Below are 22,243 nucleotides of genomic sequence, written 5' to 3' on the forward strand. Positions count from 1 at the left end.
CTTTAGATTCTGCGCTCTTGCTTTTACCACAGAGCTGGAGCATTGAGGAACGCCGTGAAGGACCCCTTGTTAAGCGAGCTTCTCCCAGCCCAACCATTCTGGGAGTGACCTTTCACTAGGTCCCTGGCATAAGCAGTGTGTCGTCTCCTGGAGCATAGCCAGAATGGAAGATGGAAAGCCATGCGCAGAAGATGACGCAAGGGAAACAATCCTGACTCTCATACTGAGAGCCAGAAAGAAATTCGAGGTCTTAGGCACACTAGTTCCTAGGCTGGAGTGTTGTACTCAACATAAAAACCCTTTTATAATTATTCATCAAGATTCCCAAGCACAAGAGCTGGGTACTGTGTTATATACCTATAATCTCAGTATTCAAAAGACTGAAGCAGGATGGGTTGAGTTTGAAGTCATCCTGAGCTACAGGGTGAGAGCCTGTCTTAGAAAAACACAATAGCCAAAAAAAAGCAACAAGCAAAAACAAAAGCAAAGATTGTCAGGCATAGACAACTGACATACCAGCACACAACTTTGCATGTGTCTTTCCTTGCTACCCAGAGAGGGGCCACAGGGCATTGCCCTTGGTTTCCCCTGGTAACCTCAAGGGAACCTTCCATGATATTTAGAGCCCTGCACATGAAGGAGGAGGGTGTCTCACATTCTTTGCAGCTGTAACTCACAGAGGTGGCACCAACCTCGACTTCCAAATGGAACATCACAAAAGGAAAGTGATGACATTTGTATCATAAATCTGAAGACGACCTGAGAGGAGCTTCTGCTGGAGGTTATGCCGTTGTTACTGTTTGATTCCCAGAGAGATAAGAGAGACTAAGTGACAGAAACAGAGACAGACACAGACACAGACACAGAGAGCACACAGCTGCGGCCACTGAAGCCACCCTCTGTTTTGTTTATCTTATTTTGTTTCATTTTTGTTTTGCTTTTTTCCAGTGCTTGGGAGGGAATGTGGGGCCTACACATCCAAGACACTGCCAGTCTTGGAGCCACTCTTTCTACTGTCTTGCTTGTAGTGCTTTTCCTAGCCAGATCCAGACAGCCTTCGGGAGAGTACTTCTGATGACTGCTGATCCCAGAACCCACCACCAGCCTATCACAGAGCTGGCATATGTCAATCAGTCTGCTATTGTCCTGCGTAACAGATTCTCCTCTGGGTCCATGCCACGCAGGAAGAAGGCACCTCAGTTGGTGGGTCCAGTGTGGGGGACTCAGGCCATGAGCACATATGAGAGATCATGCCTGATCTCTTCTTCCAAGAGATCTAGAAGAGATTGAAAGGGAAGAGCACAAGCTGGTGGAGAGGCCTGGAATCTGGGAACTTGAGAGGTTGAAGTGGGAAGATTAAAAGTTTGAGTTAGTCTGGGCTACATAGAGTGAGCTTAACTCAAAGACACATTTAATCCAAACAATGAGTTTTTAGTTTCTACGAGATGATGGCAACATGAAATGTTGGAAGTACAATAATAAATATAACAATACATTCAACAACTAATGAGACATTTGTAACCATGTGCTATAAAAACTAATATTTAAAAAATCATCACTCTGCCAGGCATTGGTGGCTCCTGCTTATAATCCTAGCTACTCAGAAGGCTGAGATCTGAGGATCATGGTTTAAAGCCAGCCCAGGCAAGAAAGTCCGTGAGACTTTGATCTCCAATAAACCACTCAGAAAATCAGAAGTAGTGCTGTGGCTCAAGTGGTATAGCGCTTACCTTGAGCTGAAGAGCTGAGGGACAGCACCCAAGCCCAGAGTTCAAGTCCCACAACAGACAAAAAAAAAATTATCGCTATGCTTTATATGTCCTATCTTAGTTGATCAACAAAAGCTCTGTGGTTGGTATTTTCACTGCTATTTTCATTATTTCCAATATCAGAGCTTAAACTATAGATCTCTTACTTGCTTGGCTTCCTTAAAGTTTAATGGCCATTGCTCTACCACTTCATCCATGCCTCCAACCTGGTATTTTGCTGGTTAATTGGAAATCGTGACCTCATGGACTTTTCCTCTCAAACTGGATTCAAACCATGATCCTCCAGGTCTCAGCCTCCTGTGAAGCTAGGATTTTGAGCATGAGCCACTAGAGTTGGGATTATTATTATTGGTTTTCAAGCAAAGAAGCTGAAGCTCAGCCTGGTACCTGTGGCTCATTTCTGTAATCTTAGGTACTCAGGAGGCTGAGATCTGAGGATCATGGTTTGAAGCCAGCCCAGGGGGGAAAAAAAAGTCTGTGAGATTCATATCTCCAATTATCCAACAAAAAGCCTGAAATGGAGCTATAGCTCAAGTGGTAGAGAGCTAGATCAGGGACAGCACTTAAACCCTGAGTTCAACCCCAAGACTGGCACCAAAAAACAAAACAAAACACATACACACACACACACACACAGGAAGTTGAAGCTCAGTATAGTTAGATAGCCTACCTGTCTATACAGCTGCTGAGGGCTACAACTCAAGTCTAAATTCAGGCCTTTATAAATCCAAAATGTCTGTCCTCCTCACAAATATTTACTCAAAGATATAGTCATTATATTCAACGTACATATATGAAAATGGCACCACAAAACTTGAGGGTGTTGATGGGGTTGGGAAAAAATGGGGGAGAATTATGGAAGGGGTAAAATTGACCAAGATGTATTGTACTCATAATATGACTTGTTGAATTGAAACCTCTTGTACAACTACTTAAAATTTAAATTAAATTTATAAAAGATGAGCTCCCAAAATAGTATGGCCTCTTTTCAGGGTCTCTAACAACCTGCTCTCTCACAAGGTGACGTAACTACACTAATAAAAACAATGACTCATTGAAAGTCTACTGTATTTTATCTCCAGTGTAATACATTATGCATAAGGAAAATAATATTCCCACTGAATAAATAGAGAAACTGAGGCTCAGGGAAATTAACAGAGTTGTCCAAGGCCATACTACCATTAAAGGAAAGAACTAACATTCAAAATTAAATTGACTTGTTTCCTAAATCAGTACTTTGTCCACCAACCATTCTGTCTCAAAAGACAAAGAACTTCACAAGGTGCCAGTGGCATACACCTGTAATCCTAGCCATCAGGAGGCTGAGATCTAAAGGTTATGGTTTGAAGCAAGCTCGAACAGTAAAGTCTGTAATATTCCAATTAACCAGCAAAAAGCCAGAAGTAGAGCTGTGGTTCAACTGGTAGAGCGCTAACCTTGAGCAAAATGGCTCAAGAACAGAGGCTAGGCATTGAGTTCAAGCCCCAGGACAAGCACACAGACACACAGACACAGACACACACACACACACACAGACACACACACACACAGAATCTGAAATCACAGTAAACACAGATGTAATGCTAAGTTTAGCCCTTTCTTGGAAAACAAAGGAGACTTCCATTTTGTTGGTGGTGGTTGTGGGGCTTGAACTCAGGGCCTAGGTGTTGTCCCTGAGCTCTTTTGCTCAAGGTCTTTGAGCACAGCTCCACTTTTGGTTTTCTGGTGGTTAATTGGAGATAAGAGTCTCATGGATTTTCCTGCCTGGGCTGGTTTCACACATCTCTTAAAGGCATGAGCCACTTGCACCTTGCCTTCTAACTTGGTTACAAAATAGAAAAAGGTAGGCTTGGAAGTAGTCATGTCCAGGAAAGAAAGAGTTAAATATGAACCCTGGTTAGAGAGCAGACTGCTACAAATCAATAGTTATATTGTGCTGGGCATATGGAACCCAGGGCCTAGTGTATGCCTAGTATGAGCTACATTTCCAGCTTTACTATGTGAATTTTAAGGAAGTCATTTCAATTTTTGTGAATCTCACAGTTGTTTTTATATCTGCTAATGGGTATTATCTACATTAGCTATTGTAAAGGACATTGCATAAAGAATCCAGAGTATTAAGAACCTATAATTTGCTGGAACCTGAACTAAAGTCGGAAGTTATGAGCCTGAAAAAGCATTACATTACATGTGAAACTCCTTTAGCACTAACAGAAACTGTGAGATACTTTTTAATGGCATTCTCTTTTGCCAGAGGAGGGAGTAGAGGTGAAGTGATTTGCATAAGGTTACAAGACCAGCAGAATGAACTTGGCAGCTCAGGAAAGAAGAGATGCAAGTGCTACCAAGACCAGGTAAATTCTGGAAGCTAGTACTCAGGACTAGGGAAAAAAGAATGGAAAAGAAAAGAAAAGCTGGCGATAAACAAGTAGCCTTGAGAGATGAGAGCAGAAAAAACACTGTGCTAGAAGGAACTAAGCAGGCAGCAACTTGGAAGTTATAAGTTACATGAGGCTTATTTAGTTTTTGTTTGTTTGTTTTATTTTTTGGCTGTACTGGGAATTAAATTCAGAGCCTTTTGCTTGATCAGCTAGCGTTCTACCATGTAAGCCATGCCTCCAGTCCAACTTTTTGCTGATTATTTTGGACATGGAACCTAGTAAATTTTATGATCTGGCCTCTCTACAGACCAAAGTTGTGTCCTGTACATTTCTCACCACAGGAATATAGTCAGCATATACTGAAGCAAGATTTGTTTAGGATGGAAATTGAAGTAAAAGAACCCAGGTGCCTTGTGCCTTTTGTTTGTTTTTTGGCTTTTGTTGTTGCTGTTATTTTTGTGCCAGTCCTGGCTGGGACTTGATCTCAGGGACTAAGTGCTGTCCCTGTACTTTTTGTTCTCAAGGCTAGTACTCTACCACATGAACCAAAGCTCCACTTCTAGGTTTTTTTTATGGTTAAGTGGAGAGAAGAGTCTCACAGACTTTCGTACCCGCGCTGGCTTTGAACTGCAATCCTCAGATCTCAGCCTCCTGAGAAGCTAGGACTATTGATGTGAGCCACTGGTGCCAAACAGTCTTTATTTATTTATTTAAACACTGTTAAGTAGTTTTAACAAAGGAGTTTCAAGGCAGCATGTCAATTCATAAGTACAATGCATCTCAGTCCATGTCACCCCTTCTATCTTTGAAATGTACCTTGATTAGCATTGGTGTTTTACTCCTGTAATCCTAGCTACTCAGGAAGCTGAGATCTAAGGGGTGCAGTTCAAAGCCAGACTGGGCAGTAAACTGTATGAGATTCTAATATCCAACTAACCACACACACACACACACACACACACACACACACACACAATCAATCAATCAGCATGCAAATTTCTCTTTAAATGAAATATTAACAAAACACCAAGCTGGGTGCCAGTGGCTCATACCTGTAATCCTAGCTACTCAGGAGGCTGAGATCTGAGGATCACAGTTCAAAGCCAACCCAGGCAGAAAAGTCCACGAGACTCTTATCTCCAATAAACTACTAGAAAACCGGAAGTGGTGCTGTGGCTCAAGCAGTAGAGCGCTCACCTTGAGCTGAAGAGCTCAGGGATAGCGCCCAGGCCCGGACTTCAAGCCCATGACCGACCAAAACAATAACAACAACAACAAAAAAAAAAAACCCACACCAAATATAGAAACAGACATTCTCATGTATTATTTTGAGTGGGCAATGGTAGCAACACTTACCAATAATTCAAATGTACACTTCTTTTTTTTTGAGACAGGGGTCTCTCTGTATAGCTCAGGCTGGTGTTAAGCTCACAGTCCTCCTGCCTCAGCCTTTTGAGTGCTGAGATTGCAGGTGTGAATCACAATTGGCAAACACATACTCTTTTCTTCTACTTACACTTTGGGAAATTTTATGTACCAGTGTGCAAAGTTTGTTATTTAAAGGACAATTATTGAATCTGTGTCTGTAATAGTAAAACACTGCAATAAGGTTTTAAATTATTGTACATGCAAAAAGAAGAATATTGACTATTTTTTATTTGTTTTTTGCTGCTCATGGGACTTGAACTCTAGGCCTGGGAACTGTCTTGAGCTCCTTTTGCTAAAGAATAGTTAAGGGGCAGCCCCCCCCCCCACCCCACCCCATGGCTCACGCCTGTAATCCTAGCTACTTAGGAGGCTGAGATCTAAGGATTGCAGTTCAAAGCCAGTGCAGGTAGGAAAGTCTGAGACTCTTCTCGCTACTTAACCATAAAAAACTTAGAAGTGGAGCTTTGGTTCATATGGTAGAGTACTAGCCTTGAGAACAAAAAGTTCAGGGAGAGTGCCCAGGCCCAGAGTTGAGCCCCACAATTGAAAAAAAAAAAAAAAAAGTACATATAGCCCTATTTATATTTATATTTTTTAAATTTTTTTTTTTGTCAGTTGTAGGGCTTGAACTCTGGACTTGGATGCTGTCCTGCGCTCTTCAGCTCAAGGCGAGTGCTCTACAGCTTGAGCCACAGCACCACTTCAGGTTTTCTAGTGGTTTATTTGAGATAAGAGTCTCACGGACTTTCCTGCCCGGACTGGCTTTGAACCACGATCCTCAGATCTCAGCCTCCTGAGTAGCTAGGATTACAGGAGTGAGCCACCGGCGCCCAGCTTATTTTTTAAAACCTGAAAGGATACTTTTAAAAGTGTTTAATACTATTCATTACTGATGAAATACTAGGGAGTTAAGAGTAGCAAGAAGACACATTACTTCAAAACACCTATTCATTTCATTGCCTAATTAACAGGACCCACGGATCTTTGTTCTGTCAAAGAACAAAACTTCTGTGTTTCCATGTGCTGAAGAAATTACTAAATTACTAAAAAAAAAAAAAAAAAAAAAAAGACATGTAAAGGGCATTTCACTATGAAACTCCACATATTTCCAAAAAGTATGTAAGCCTCTTGTTAAGAAGCAGTATAACAGTTTATGCTAATCTAGCAAATTATCTGAGCTACTGAATCAACTTGGTTCATTTATTTACTTTGTTTATCGGTCTGACCAGCCCATCACAGGATTCTGCCACCATAAATTGGCCCCTGGACTAACTCATGCAGGCAGACAACAACTCCATCAACCCAATAATTAATCGGGCAGTCCTCCTCCATATGTCACAATGACTATTCATTAAACCAATGCATATGGCACCTACCTACATGTGCTAGCTCTTTGCTTTTATTCATGGTTCAACAAATTTATGAACTTTAGATCCAGTGGAACAAAGAAAACTTGGTACAGGAAATATTATAATTAGGCTGACAGTTTAGAATTAGAACAGAAAAGCCTGAATTGAGGAGTCATGTTCACTGACAATACAACTCATAACATATTGCAAACATCTGGTGTCTTCTATGAACAATACGTAGTCAAACTCTAGAAAGATAAAGAGATAAAATACTAGGTGTGGTGGCCCATACTTACAATCCTAGCTATTCAGGAGGCTGAGATCTGAGGATCACAATTTGAAGCCAGCCTAGGCAGGAAAGTCTCTGAGATTCTTATCTCTAATTAACCAGCAAAAAGCTGCGGCTCAAGAGCTAGAGAACTAGCCTTGAACAACAAAGGTCAGAGACAGCACCCAGACCCTGAGTTCAAAACCCAGGACTGGCATAAAAAAGGGAGTGAGGGCAATTATCCAAGCACCAAAGGCTTACTTTTTAAGGAGATACTAAATATATTGAAGTGTAAGGATTAACATCAAGTTATCGCTTGTGAATATCACATATTGCTGATCATTCTAATTCCTATTCAAGATGAGTCTCTGGCCAGCCTCTGGTGGCTTTCACCTGTAATCCTAGCTACTCAGGAGGCTGAGATCTGAAGAGTATGATTCAAAGCCAGCCTGGGCAGAAAGTCTGTGAGACTCACACCTCCAATTAACCAACAAAAAGCCAGAAGTGGACCTGTGGCTTAAGTGGTAGAGTGCCAGCCTTGAGTGAAAAAGCTAAAGGAAAGTGTCCAGGCCCTGAGTTCATGCCCCATTACCGCACCATTATTCCCACACACATACATGCAGTGTGCATTCTTGGTGTCAGCTCAGAATCTTTAAGAGTCATAAGTGAAGGATATCAAGCTGGATATAATGTAGTCTGTATAGAAATCCAATATATTATTTGCTAAAATAAAAAATAAAGGCCACCAAATTGAATTGACAATGCTTTATTAAAATATGATTTCATTTTTCCTGAGCAATGGACATAAGAAGCCAAACAATGGGGTTAGAGAAAACCCTTGGATTGTACTGTGAGTGATGTCATAAGATAGGATAATAATAGATACGATTTACCTAAGATTTAACTGTTCTGAGATTGTATATGAATGGATCACAGAAAAGATGTAATATTCATTTACATAATATGTGAATACATATGTCATTTAATCCTCATAACAGTTCTATGATGCTGGCATTATTTCTGCTTTACGGATGAAACCTAAAGCATTGAGAAGTAAACATCAGAACCAGTCTTCAAAACTAATAATTTGGAACTAATAATTTGGAACTAATAATTTGGAACTCTAGCTGTTAAGGTAGAAATTACTGGTGGGGCTCTCGTGTGTGCGGTGTAAAAGCTGGAGATGATTAGTGGTTCCCATATAGCTTACAGCCAGCAGGCCCAAGTAAGGCTAATCCTCTCATGGGCGCTGTCAAAGAAACTCAGCTGGAGCCCGAGATGTTTTCTGGTCCCCAGGAAGATGGCCAACAGCTTCCCGAAGATCTGGCTGACCTCTCACTACCAGACTGGGTGTTGATCGCTCCGATCCCACCCTCCTACTTCTCCGCCCCCTCCCCGCCCCACCCTGCCCCCCCCCCGCCCCCGTGAGTGTGTCTCTAGCCTACTCACCAAGCCAGGTGCAGGAGGGGACCATGTAGGGACATGAGGGGATTCTGGGATGCATTGTGGATGCGATGCAAAAAAGTGCTAGGATTCCATCAGTGGAAAATCAGCCACCACCAGTACTGCGAGCTGACGGTGAGCATCCAGTGGTGGAAGGTCCAGGAAGCATGCCTGAAACATGCCCAGATGAAGTTGGAGAAAGAGGTGAAACTCATCTGGATGAGAGTGGACCTGAAGGAACCCTGAGGGCTGGCAGAGCCCCAAGATCTATATATGAGACAACTGAGCCCGGGTCCCGTCACCTCACCACAGTCACTGCTATGACCCGCATTACAATCAATGTTGGGAGCAGCCAAGAAAAGAAAAAAAGGGAAGGGAAGGGAAGGGAAGGGAAGGGAAGGGAAGGGAAGGGGAAGGGAGGGGAGGGGAGGGGAGGGGAGGGGAGGGGAGGGGAGGGGAGGGGAGGGGAGGGGAGGGGAGGGGAGGGGAGGGGAGGGGAGGGGAGGGGAGGGGAGGGGAGGGAAGGGAAGGGAAGGGAACTTCAGAGTCCATGCTCCAAATCACTAAATTATTTGCATTTTCTAAGTTACCATTTCATTTCTATTTTAAGGAGAAAAAACAGTAAAGATTTTATTTCTTCCTTATGATAAAGTGCAGGAAGTGAATGGGACTGAGAAAATAGTATTTGTGCCCCACATCTGCACTTGTCTTGGCAGCCTCAGACCTCATAACTTTCTCCTAGAATCCTAGAAGAGAGGGTTTGTTACTCTCCTTCTAGCGTTTCAAGCAAGAAGCAGTGTCAACTAGAAAGTGTGTTAATAGAGCCAAACACTGGACTCAGAGTTAGCCCTGACATGTTTACTGAGTACAACCTGGGACAAATCAGTTTACTCCTCTTGGAAATGAATGTTCATATATGTCAAATGAAAAGCTTCAAGTCTGGAACAAGTAGCTCACATCTGTAATCCTAACTACTCAGAAAGCTGAGATTTAAGGATGACAGTTCCAAGCCAGCTGGGGAAGAAAAATCTTTGAGATTCTTTTTTTTTTTTTTAATTGTGAAAATACCATACAGACGGGTTACAATTACACGGGCAAGATAACGAGTACATTTCTTATCAAGCATTGTTGCCTGCTCCTTTGTTTCACCTTCCCATCCCTTCCCAAGCCCCCCCCTTTGAGATTCTTATCTCCAATTAACCACCACAAAGTTAAAAGTGGAGCTATGGCTCAAGTGGTAGAGTGCTAGCCTTGAGAAAAAAAGGAAAAAGAAAAGCTCAGGCCTGAGTTCAAGCCCTAGAATAGACACACACACACACACACACACACACACACACACACACACACACACACACACAAAGAATAGGATAAAAAAAAAGAGGAAGAGAAAAGAAAATGTTGAATTAATGAGTAAATTTCAAATTGTGCAAAATTGTGCTCATGAACAGGTGCCATTTGTTAGGTTTCAAGGACACTAACTACCTTAACGTCTATCTTACATATTGAGTACATGAGACTGTGTTAGTATAAAGTAACAAGACTCCAAGTTTGAATGCCAGTTGATCTGATCAAATTCTTAGGTATTGTCTCAAATATTCTACCCCTCCTGAGTGCTTGGGTATACTCCAGTACATGAGCCCATTTCTCTACTACAACCTGTTCAGGAGAATGTTTAACTGAACCTGACTATCATTGCAATTCTGGATCTGTCCTTTCAAAAAGAAAAAGAAAAAAGAAAGAAACGGATTGTTCCCCCACTCACATTTATCAGTCCAATTTTGGGAGGCTTTCCTTGCCACATTCTCAAGTAGATGGATAACTGTAGTAATTGTCTGACCTGCAAAGTATATAGAACTTTAAGGTTAATACTCTCTGCACAAGATTTTCACTACAAACAGCAGAATCCCTCTAACCCTTTGCTGAGGCATTGGTTCAATAGTAAGAGATAATTATGCCATGTATTGAATTACTCAAAAGAGAATTATCAGAGACCTCTGATGATCTAATATGGCTCAACTGTGCTCTAAGAAAGAATTGGCTTGAAGGATTTCAGGAAAGACCTTTATCAGGTATATGATAGGAGACCAAATATGTAACAAAGCAAAACCCAAAACTTACATATAAAAAAATGGTACAGTCTTATTCCAATTGTTATGCTAATTTCTTATGTTTCATTTTATAATACTGAAATTCCTTCCATATGAATGAAAAGAATTGTTACTATTAAGCCTATCCATTCTCTGAAATTCCTCTAATCAGTTTTCATTAAGGACTGTCAAACACATACATCATTTAGGGACTTTTAATTCTAAATTTTATTGAAGATATATTACATATGGTTTAATATTTCAGTTCAGCAATGACCATCAGCAGTAAGCATTGCTCCAAGAGTGGGATTAATTAAATATTCTAGCAAACACAGTGATCCAAACAGCAAAGAAAAATCTGGGCAACAAGCCCAGATTCCCCACCCACTCTTCTGTTGTGGTTTCCCTCTGTCTCTCTTTCTTTCTCTCTCTCTCCATTTTCTCTTTTTCTCTCTCCCTCTCTCTCTGTCTTAGATAACCAAATTTTTTTTCATCATTCTTAGTGAATATAGAGGTGTGCAATAAATGATGAAACTCCTTTATCAGGTCTCTTTTTAAGTGTGTGTATGTGTGCGTCAACCCTAGTGTTTGAACTCAGAGCAGGAGAGCTGTTCCTGAGTCGGTTTTGCTGAAGGGTAGTGCTCAACCACTTGAGTCACAGCTCCATTTTCAACATTTTTTTTTCCTTAATTGGAGATAAGAATCTATGACTTTCTTTCCTAGGCTGGCTTGAAACTGTGATCCCCAGATCTCAGCATCGGCTTCCTATTTTTTTTTTTTTTTTTTTGTCGGTCATAGGGCTTGAACAGGGCCTAGGCACTGTTCCCTCGGCTCCTTCAGCTCAAGGCTAGCGCTCTACCACTTGAGCCACAGCCGCCACTTCCAGCTTTTTCTGCTTATGTGGTGCTGAGGAATCGAACCCAGGGCCTCATGCATGCAAGGCAAGCACTCTACCACTGAGCCACCTTCCCAGCCCTTCCTATTAAGTTCTGAAGCAGAAAAAAATGCACAAAATTAAATTGCCCCATAAAAGGATTTTTTTTTAACCAGAAAGAAATATGGCTGTCAGAAATAAAAGGCAACTCCCCATGGAACTCAATGATTCTCCTCAAACTTGATTTTACCACACAATAATTAAAAACCTGGTCTTGCTGTTATGAAGTTTGAAAGAATTTCAACTTCATATTTGTAAGAAATATGAATCTCAGCTCCACAGAAACCAAGAGAACAAACGCATAATCTGGGTCCCACAGAGATTACTGGGTTTGTGTTTATGACTGACACTCCATGTTTGGTTTTTGTGATCTTCATTGTAGGCACTAGTCAGACTTTTTATTTAGTTTTATATTTCTCCTCTCAATCCCTGTCTCTCTCTCCCTTCTCTCTTTCTCTCTCTCCCAGCCCACATGCCTTGCTGGTTCATGGCAGACAATCATCAGCTCAGCATGTCTTTTAGCTGGTTCATCTTGTTTTTCATTTCAATGGCTAGGTGTGGTAGTATGTGCCTGTCACCCCCAATGACTCTTGAAACACAAGTAGGAGGACCACATCTAAGTTCACTGGAGGATAAAACAAGATTCTACTTTAAAAATAACAAATGCAAGAAAGAAGGTGGAGGGGCTGGGAAGGTGGCTCAGTGGTAGAGTGCTTGCCTTGCATGCATGAGACCCTGGGTTCGATTCCTCAGCACCACATAAGCAGAAAAAGCTGGAAGTGGTGCTGTGGCTCAAGTGGTAGAGCACTACTTGAGCTGAAGAGCTGAGGGACAGTGCCCAGGCCCAGAGTTCAGGTACCATGACTAGCAAAAATAAAAAAATGAAAAAATTTTAAAAAAAGAAAGAAGGTGGAAGTCTGGCTCAAGGGGTAAATGCCTGCTAGCAAGCACAAGGCTATAAGTTCAATCACCAGTATCACAGGTACCAGAAAAAGAAAAGGAATCTGACTAAAGCTACGGATCATAGACAGGAATAAATGCATAAAATTCTGCATTCATTGACTAAAGGGGATTGAATTTTTTTCAAGAGAATTCATAGACCACTTATACTTAACTAATTTAAAATTTTTCCCTGTACAACGAAGAAGCTACTGTTTATTGTAAGAGCATTCCTAAGAGAAGACAGAATGTGAATAGTTAGTCACATGTTCCAAATCTGGAAGTTAAGTTTCAGAGAGGCTTCAAAACTTGCCTTGTGGGCTGGAAATGTGGCCTAGTGGTAGAGTAGGGACAGTGCCCAGACCGAGTTCAAGCCCTAGGATGGGGGGGTGGGGGAGGTTGTCTAGACTTAAAACCAGCCAATCATACCGGGCGCTGGTGGCTCACGCCTGTAATCCTAGCTACTCAGGAGGCTGAGATCTGAGGATCGCGGTTCAAAGCCAGCCCGGGCAGGAGAGACGGTGAGACTCCTATCTCCAATAAACCACCAGAAAACCGGAAGTGGCACTGTAGCTCAAGTGGTAGAGTGCTCGCCTTGAGCTGAAGAGCTGAGGGACAGCGCCCAGGCCCAGAGTTCAAGCCCCACCACCGACCAAAAAAGAGAAAAAAAGAAAAAAAAAAAGCCAGCCAATCATAATAGCACACCCCAAGATTCTGGACTATCAACTTCTTCTAGTTCACATCACCCTCTTACAGCCAATGACTTGTTTGTTTGTTTGTCTGTCATAGGGATTGAACACACAGCCTGGACACTGTCACTGCTTCTTTGGCTCAAGGCTAGTGCTCTACCATTCAAGCCACAGAGCCACTTCAGGCTTTTTTGTTTGTTTATGTGGTACTGAGGAATCAAACCTGGAGCTTCATGCATGCTAAGCATGAGCCACATTCCCAGCCTCAACAATTTGTTTTACCCTCCATAACATAATTCTTGAACATCAGGGGGGAAAAAAATCTATTTTTTTTTTTACCAGTACTGGGACTTGAATTCAAGGTCTGCTGCTATCCCTGAACTTTTTTGCTCAAAGATAGACATTCTACCACTTGTCCTCTACTTCCAGCTTTTTTAGTATTTAATTGGAGATAACATCTGACAAACTTTCCTGTCCAGGCTGGCTTTAAACCAGAACCCTCAGATCTCAGCCTCCTGAGTAGCTAGGATTACAGGTGTGAATCACCAGTGCACTTTGTTTTTTTTCAATTGTTCTGTTCAAATAGTGAGTCATAGATGGGCGTTGATGGCCCAAACCTGTAATCCTAGCTGCTCAGGAGGCTTAGATCTGAGAATCATGGTTTGAAGCAAGCCCAGGCAGGAAAGTCTATAAGACTCTTTATCTCATTTTAATCACCAAAAATGCTGAAAGCAGAGCTGTGGATTAAATGATAGAGTGCTAGCCTTGAGCAAAAAGCTCAGGGGCAGCACCCAGACCCTGAGTTCAAGCTTCAGAGATGGCACAAAAATAAAATAATAAAATAAAATGGTAAGTCATTTCTTAGCATTTTACAAGATGTCAGTTATCACTGACTTATTAAATATTGAATTGCAAACAACTCTATAACTTCTACATTGATTAATTAGAATTAGGTACCCACTCTGGTCAGCTTCTCCTTATAGCAGCAAGTGAGCAGAACTAAATGTAGGCAAAGTAGGCAAAACACATTAGCACCGGGCACTTGTAATCCTAGCTACTCAGGAGGCTGAGATCTGAGGATCACTGTTCAAAGACAGCATAGGCAGCAAAATCCCCATGAGACTTTTATTTCCAATGAACCTCCAGAAAACCGGAAGTGGTGCTTTTCCTCAAGTAGTAGAGCCTTCACCTTGAGCTGAAGAGCTGAGGGACAGCACCCAGGCCCAGAGTTCAAGCCCCATGACCAACCGAAAAAGAAAAAGAAAACACATTAGCAATTCCTTCAGAAGGGTGCAGTAGCATCCTGGAGAAAGTAACAGCATGTTAGAGTCATATTTAACACAGAACATGTACCTATTAAATAGTTGCTAAATGAATACATGAACTCAACATTTAAATATCAGTGATTTTTGTGTTTTTCTGCTTTTACAAGTTAAAGTTGTATCTAAGAATACACTTGGCCAGGAACTGGTGGCTCATGCCTGCAGTCCAAACTAATCAGAAAGCTGAGACCTGAGAATTGGGGTTTGAAGACAGACCAGGCAAGAATTAATGAGATTCTTATCTCCAATTACACACACACACACACACACACACACACACACAAATACACATACACACGCAAATGCTACAAATGGAGTTGTGGCTCAAGTGATAGAGAGCTAGCTTCAAGCAAGAAAGTTCAGGAACAGCAACTAGACCATAAGTCAAGAGCTAGGACCAGCACACACACACACACACACACACACACACACACACACACACACACACACACAGAATATACTTGAACATTGTACCTTTCACATAAAATCTAAGTTAGACCAGCAATGGTATATTTAATGCCAAAGTACACATAAAAACAAACATGCTTTTTTAAATGTTCACTCTAATCAAAACAGTCTATGTCATTAAGAGAATGATTCAGATGAAATTTGTTACAATATACACATCCTCCCCATAGCAAAAAGAAAAAATTAAATGTGAAATATTTCTTGGGAAGAAAATACCTTAGATATGCATAAAATATTTAGATATGCCAATGATACTATACAATTTATGATGAATGTAAGATTTTTGCAAGAAAATGGCCATTATTAACATTTAACTTAACTTCACTTAATGAAAAGCTATCTTGCTATGCTCAAGATTTCCATAGCTCAAGAACACAGTTTTTAGGAAACTGAAAAGCATGACTCAAGTGGTAGGGGGTTAAAAAAATACAGATAATCTTTATTTATAAGTCAAAAGCTTGTAGAATACATACCGCATGATACTGTAACATTTTGGCTTTTAGGAAGATGCTATGTTTTAACTTTGTTTATTCAGGCTGGCTATAGAAGACTTCAAGTCTAGATTGTCATGTTTCCTTATGATAGGTCTTCTGTTATAATCTGGATGAATAAGAATTTTTTTTACAAAACAAATGCTTAATAAGGCAATAAACCTGTTGAAGGAATAAATTAGCAGGCAGGTTATGCTTTTAGGATATCTATACTACAGAAAAGGTATTGTACCCACTTTAGCTAGTGATTAGGTTTATATTGCAATGTGACTCATAAGACTCACTGTACTGAATAAAAATTTAGGCAATTAGTGATCTTATTTCTTAGGAAGACCTGCTGGATATCGTATATTAACATGGATCTCACTCAATTAAAATTACTCACAGTCAGCAAAAATAATTTCTGCACTGTAATGAAATAATGAAATAATTATATGCAAGGGAGGACTTGTGATCTTTTTAATTATTCTATTCTTCATTTTTAAAAGGGCTATTTGAAAACGTACTCTTATAATTGATTGCTATAAATCAGTCAAACTCATTCTAAGGATCATAAATATTCTAACTTTTAAAAGACAAAGAAATGCTAAATATTCAATGAAATACTTCAATATTCAGAAAAAAATTTCATCTGGGGGGAAAGGAGAGACTGCTCTTTGGAAAATAAAAAAGTAAATTTGTTGTCCCATGAAAAATGAAATATCTTGAATGTCAGTAACAGAAATGGAATTAACAAGAGATCTTTTTATTGTTTTTTAAGGTCATTAGGCTGTGAATTCTATAATTATGGAAATTGTCAGTCCAGTTCTGTAAGAATGTTTGCTCCTATCCATAAGGTAGAGGAATGTTCAATCAGTCTCTCTCGTGGGAAAGTTAGGTCATAACTGTAAGTGTACCAGCAAAATTGAATTAAGCAAAGAGATTTCATTAGTATTTATAGCCAGAAGGCATCTGTAAAAGTACAGGGCAAAGAAGTTATGTGGAAGTCAAAGGAGGGGAAAAAAATGGGTTTCTAGTGACAAAGGCGAATCTGAAAGAGATATAAGGGTGTAATGAATAAGAGCTATTGAGCACCACTGCAAAGAGGGAGTTGCAAAGATGTCAAATATTGATTTTCTTGTGTATGCCTTTGGACTACATATGTAATTGTTTGGATTCGCTGTCTTCATGGTACAACAACATTTGTTGTCAAAGGTTAAAAAGCATGATGTGAAATAAACTAAAAACTAAGATCTGTGTTGGAGAATTATAATCCTTACTCAGAATCTCATTAAGCAGTTTCTGTATTTCCTTGCAAAAGATATCTTTAATTAAGAATAATGGGATATATTTTCCCAACAGAACAGACACCTTTAATATTAGTTAATCAGGTTACTAAAATTTTTTGATTGACTTTCAGTATCAGTTTAAATTAAGCCATGTTCTTCACTTCCCCATTTTATGAAATATTTTAAAACTACATATAATTTTGAAAGTTAAGTCACAACTAATTTTTTCAGTATGATTATAATGGATACAATTAGTTCTAATAGTTTAAAATTCTGATTCTGTCTCTTGAAAAGAAGTACTTTCTATAATATTTCCCTTTTCATTACTAAAACTTTTGTGCTTTAAAATCTATATAAACATGTATACTTGATAGAGAATTGTAAACCCAACTTATCAAATTAATAATTCTAGTGGTCACTAAATTTTTTTAAATGTTTCATGGGTTATTTTTCTTTTGAATACTCAATTAACAAAGAATGTTAACTAGCATGATGATTTTTTTAAAAATTAGTTTCATTTGTTTTACCTATCAAATTTTATTTATTACTTACTACACATGCAATTTATATTTATTAATATTACTTTGCTCTTTTTTTCTACTTCCAGAAGCTAAAAACAATATCCAAACTCTCCAGGTGATTTTGATATATTTAAAAACCACAAGTACTACAAACTTATAAAACAAGAATATTTTTTTAAAGCATAAAACTTTCTAAGCATTAGCAGGTGACACGGTTACAAATAAAAGTGTATGTCAAGAGCCTATCATTTTATCAATAGAGAAAATTCTAGTATGAAAAATTGATGAAAAGACAATTTCTGTAGCACAAACAAGCTTCAGACTTTATTTCCAATGTCTCACTACCAAAGTTATTAGCAAAGTGAAGCAGAATGACCACATTAAGTCTATGTAAAATCCAAGACACTCTTTTCCGGTGATTTGGAAGCATGTGGGACTGGAAAGAGATAACCCAGCAGAAAAGTCAGCTTTTCTCCCAGGTAAATACTTGGCAGGAACAAAATGTAATTGAATTGCACTCTTCTTTTCTGAAAACGTTGTGTGTAGAATATCCATCTTAAAACCACGTCTATTTCTTAAGAGCTATTAGTGCTTAGTCTCATGGCTTCCTTATGACTCCTAATTTCAATATATTCTTTTATTTTAGATTCTCTCCCCCATCTTTGTTATACAGGGCACTGTGGCTCCAGGAGAAGATGGCAGCCAGCACCCACTCCCCACCCCCACCCACCCAGTAACTGACATACAAGGACAGGTAGCTCTGCAGAAGAACATGGATTTGTTGGCATGAGTTGAGAAATGTTTTTTGAACTCTAGAGATTAAACCTCTGGGACAGAGTGTGGTATCATTCAATAGACACTAACATTACCATGCTTCTTCCTCTTTAATACCACGTGGGTCTCCCAGCCTATTTATCTCACCCAATACTCGGGTGATGCTGAAGATGCTACAAGTTTTGAGAATCCCTGCTGCCTGACTTCAATGTTGTCTAAGCAAGCATTAAGAGATTATGGTAATCATAGGTGAGCTTATACCAAATAAAAGGTTTCATTAATCAAGCCATATTGAGATAAACCTGTCACTGGACAGAGGAGACCAGAAATCAAATGCTGTGAAAGTTCTGACAGATTGTTAAATAGAAACCCTTTAAAAGAGAATTTAATTTACTGTGATATTATAGATATTTATGCATCAATAGGCAAGTGCAGATTGAGTTCAGAGGTCGGCTCTGGTATTTGAAAAATAAAAGCACAGGATGAAACAAAAGGTGACAGTTACCTTTGTCTGAAATTAGGGTTCATTAGACTAAATGGGAAGGTTTTAACTGATTCATGTAGGGAACTAGCGCATGGCATGGCATGTGGTGTGGAGTGGTGTGAAATATTGGATAACAGGCAAATCCAATTAAGGGATCTTCATTGGGTTAAGGACTTGTCTCCAAATGTTAAGAGGAAAAAAAAATCCAAGGGCTAGCCTAGGAACAGTCCAGCAGTCCAGATGGTGATACATGGCAGTCATCTCTTACATCCCAGCAAGGAAATGTAAGTCCTCTGTGAAATTATTGTTAAGAACTCCGTCTGGAGCCAGAGGTACCTGGATTCACATCATCGCTTCTGATAGCTAATTATTCTATTTAGCTTCAGGATCCTGATCAATTAAACAGACTCAAATACAGGTAGTACTACCTACCTCACTGGACTGTGGTGAGGACTGAGATCAAGTTTGCCAAGTTCTTGGCAAATGGTGACCGTCAATGCTCAACAAAGAAATTCTTCCAAGCCCCATAACCAACAAAAACAAACAAACAGCAACAGCAACAAAGAAATTAGTTCTTCTGGCTGGGCGCCAGTGGCTCACTCCTGTAATCCCAGCTACTGAGGAGGCTGAGATCTGAGGATCGCCATTCAAAGCCAGCCTGGGCAGGAAAGTCCCTGAGACTCTTATCTCCAATTAACCACCAGAAAACCAGAAGTGGCCCTGTGGCTCAAGTGGTAGAGCCTACCCTTGAGCTGAAGAGCTAAGGGACAATGCCCAGGCCCAAAGTTCAAGCCCCACGATCAACAAAAAAAGAAAGAAATTAGTTCTTCCTTTTTCTTTCCCTCCCTTTTTCCCCCTCTTGTCTTCTTCCAGTCCCTTCTTTTATCTTTTGTCCATGTCCCTTCATCTTTCCTCCCCTGTTTATGCCACAGAACCTAACAGTGGTTTCGGCAGCGCCTCCAAGCATTTTGTAGCCTCTTTGAACTGAAAAATCTGATGTCCTTTGGGTTGTGGGCAGAGTTTAAAATGAAATTACAAAAAGCCTATTTATTCATACTGCTTCATTCATGAAAAATTGTGCTCTATAGTATCTGACATTTGCTTGTTCAAAGAGATAGAATTAAGCTCTAGATTCCACAAAATTGATCCACAGATTCATGTTTCCTTAAAACCAAATCAGGCCAGAAACCAGTCAGTGACTCATGCCTGTAATCTTAGCTTCTCAGTAGGCTGAGAGCTGAGGATCTCCATTCAAAGCCAGCCCAGGCAGATTCTGATCTCCAATTAACCAACAAACAGCTGGTACAAGTGCTAGAGCATTAGTCTTGAATGAAATAGCCCATCAATGGACAACACAGCATTTAGGCCCAGTACAGGCACACACGTGCGCACATGCACACACACACACACTTACACACACACAAACAAACAATAAATCATCACATTGCCACAATTTTCTTACTAATAGAAAAATTTCTGTGTGTCAAATCACTAAGAATTGTTGAATAATTTTTTTGGGGGGGGGGTCCGGTCGTGGGACCTGAACTCTGGGCCTGGGCGCTGTCCCTCAGCTCTTCAGTTCAAGGCTAGCGCTCTACCACTTGAGCCACAGTGCCACTTCCAGCTTTTTTCTTTTTGCTTATGTGGTGCTGAGGAATCGAACCCAGGGCCTTGAGCATGCAAGGCAAGCGCTCTACCACTGAGCCACCTTCCCAGCCCTGTTGAATAATTTTTTTAAGAAAAAAGAATTCAACAATCTGGGTGCTGATAGCTCATACTTGTTTTGTTTGTTTGTTTGTTTTTTTGTTTTTGTTTTTGTTTTTGTTTTTTTTTGGGGGGGGTCCAGTCGTGGGGCCTGAACTCTGGGCCTGGGCGCTGTCCCTCAGCTCTTCAGCTCAAGTGATAGCTCATACTTGTAATCCTAGCTACTCAGGAGGCTGAGATATGAGGATCGTGGTTCAAAGTCAGCCCAGGCAGGGAAGTCCATGAGACTCTTATCTCCAATTAACCACAAATAGCTCGAAGAGAGCTATACCTCAAGTAGTAGAATGCTAGCCTTGAGCATAAAGAGGCTCAGGGACAGTGTCCAGGCCCTGAGTTCAAGCCCCAGGACTGACACACACATAAAAATGAATCCCACACCCCAAATGGTTTATTTTGTTATTGTTTCCAGGCTTGAACACTGGGCGGGAACACTGTTCCTGAGCTCTTTTGCTCAAGAAAAGTCCTCTATTACTTTGAGCCACAGTGCCACTTCTGGTTTTCTGGTGGTTAATTGGAGATAAGAGTCTCACAGACTTTCCTGCCCAGGCTGGCTTCAAATAAAGATCCTCATATTTCAGACTCCTGAGTAACTAGGATTAAGAGCATGAATCATTGGCATATGGCTTTTCAAATATATATTAGAGTTTGACACTATTTTGGTCTTCCAAAATACATTTCCAACACTTCTTTACTTCCTTGATTTTGCTTTATATTTTAATGTTTCTGTTTCTTAGTTTCTGTGCTGCATTCTACTTATCCCAATTGAAAGAAAAAGGAAGTCATTTTTTAAAAAAAGCTGGAATAATGTTGGAATGAATAATGATCATAGAATGGGGTATATAGAAAAACACAGACAGTCCCTTACTAAGATGTATAAGAAAATAGGCATACAGCCCTGCTCCCACCATTCCCAGAGAGTAACAGAAAACAGCCAAGACAGATTACAAATGCCACAGCGTACCTGTGTGACACTATGAAAGTTATTTGTCTTCACTGAACTCCTGGGTTGAATGAGCCTCCTCTATCCTTTTCCTCTATACTCTGAATACCTGCATCAGAATTCTTTTCACATTATTGAAATTATCTGGCCCATAACTAATCTATACTATTCAATGGTAGAGGTGTTACTATCTTAGTCTATTTGCCTTCCCCAGACAAGAGTGGTTATCTTGGCAAATATTTGCTGAATTAAAAGTTTTCATATCTAGGCCTAAGTTAACACCCTATACAATTGTTGACTGAAAGTGCCAAAGAGATGTGGTGCCCCTCAATGGAAGAGCCTGTTTTTAGCATGTATGATGCCCTGGTTCAGTCCCTAGAAGGGAAGAAAGAGAAGGAAGGAAAGAGGAAGGGAAGAAGAGAAGAAGAAGAAAGTTAATTTTGTATAGACATAAAAATGACTCAGATAAAGTGAAATGATTTAATACTAAAACAGTAGTTCTCAGAATACTCTTTAAAGTTTGCTCAAACCATAACTCTTGAAATTGCTGGTGTCATTTTGGACCTAATCTTTTCTTGTATTTTTTTTAGTACAGATTAAACTCTGTACTGAACCATCTTAAATAAAAATTAATTGTTTAAATAAGTGGATGAACAGGAAGTTCTGATCCCTTATTTAATCTCAATCTCCTCTTCAACTTATTATTTTTCCCCTGAATTCACCAAAAACAAATACCTTTGCCAACTTTACCGAGAACTAAAGCATTTAGGATTAGAGAACAATCATATTTTTTTTTCTAAAACTACACTCAGACATACAAATGATCACAACACAAGCAGACATTCAATAACAAGCATTTTTAGTCTGAATTTCTGTGGCTCTTCACTGCCCTGATTTTTTTTTTAAATTTATCAATGCTGAGGA

The sequence above is a fragment of the Dipodomys merriami genome, unplaced genomic scaffold (assembly GCF_024711535.1).
Source record: "Dipodomys merriami isolate MVZ:Mamm:240054 unplaced genomic scaffold, mDipMer1.0.p SCAF_627, whole genome shotgun sequence".
Lineage (NCBI taxonomy): Eukaryota > Metazoa > Chordata > Mammalia > Rodentia > Heteromyidae > Dipodomys > Dipodomys merriami.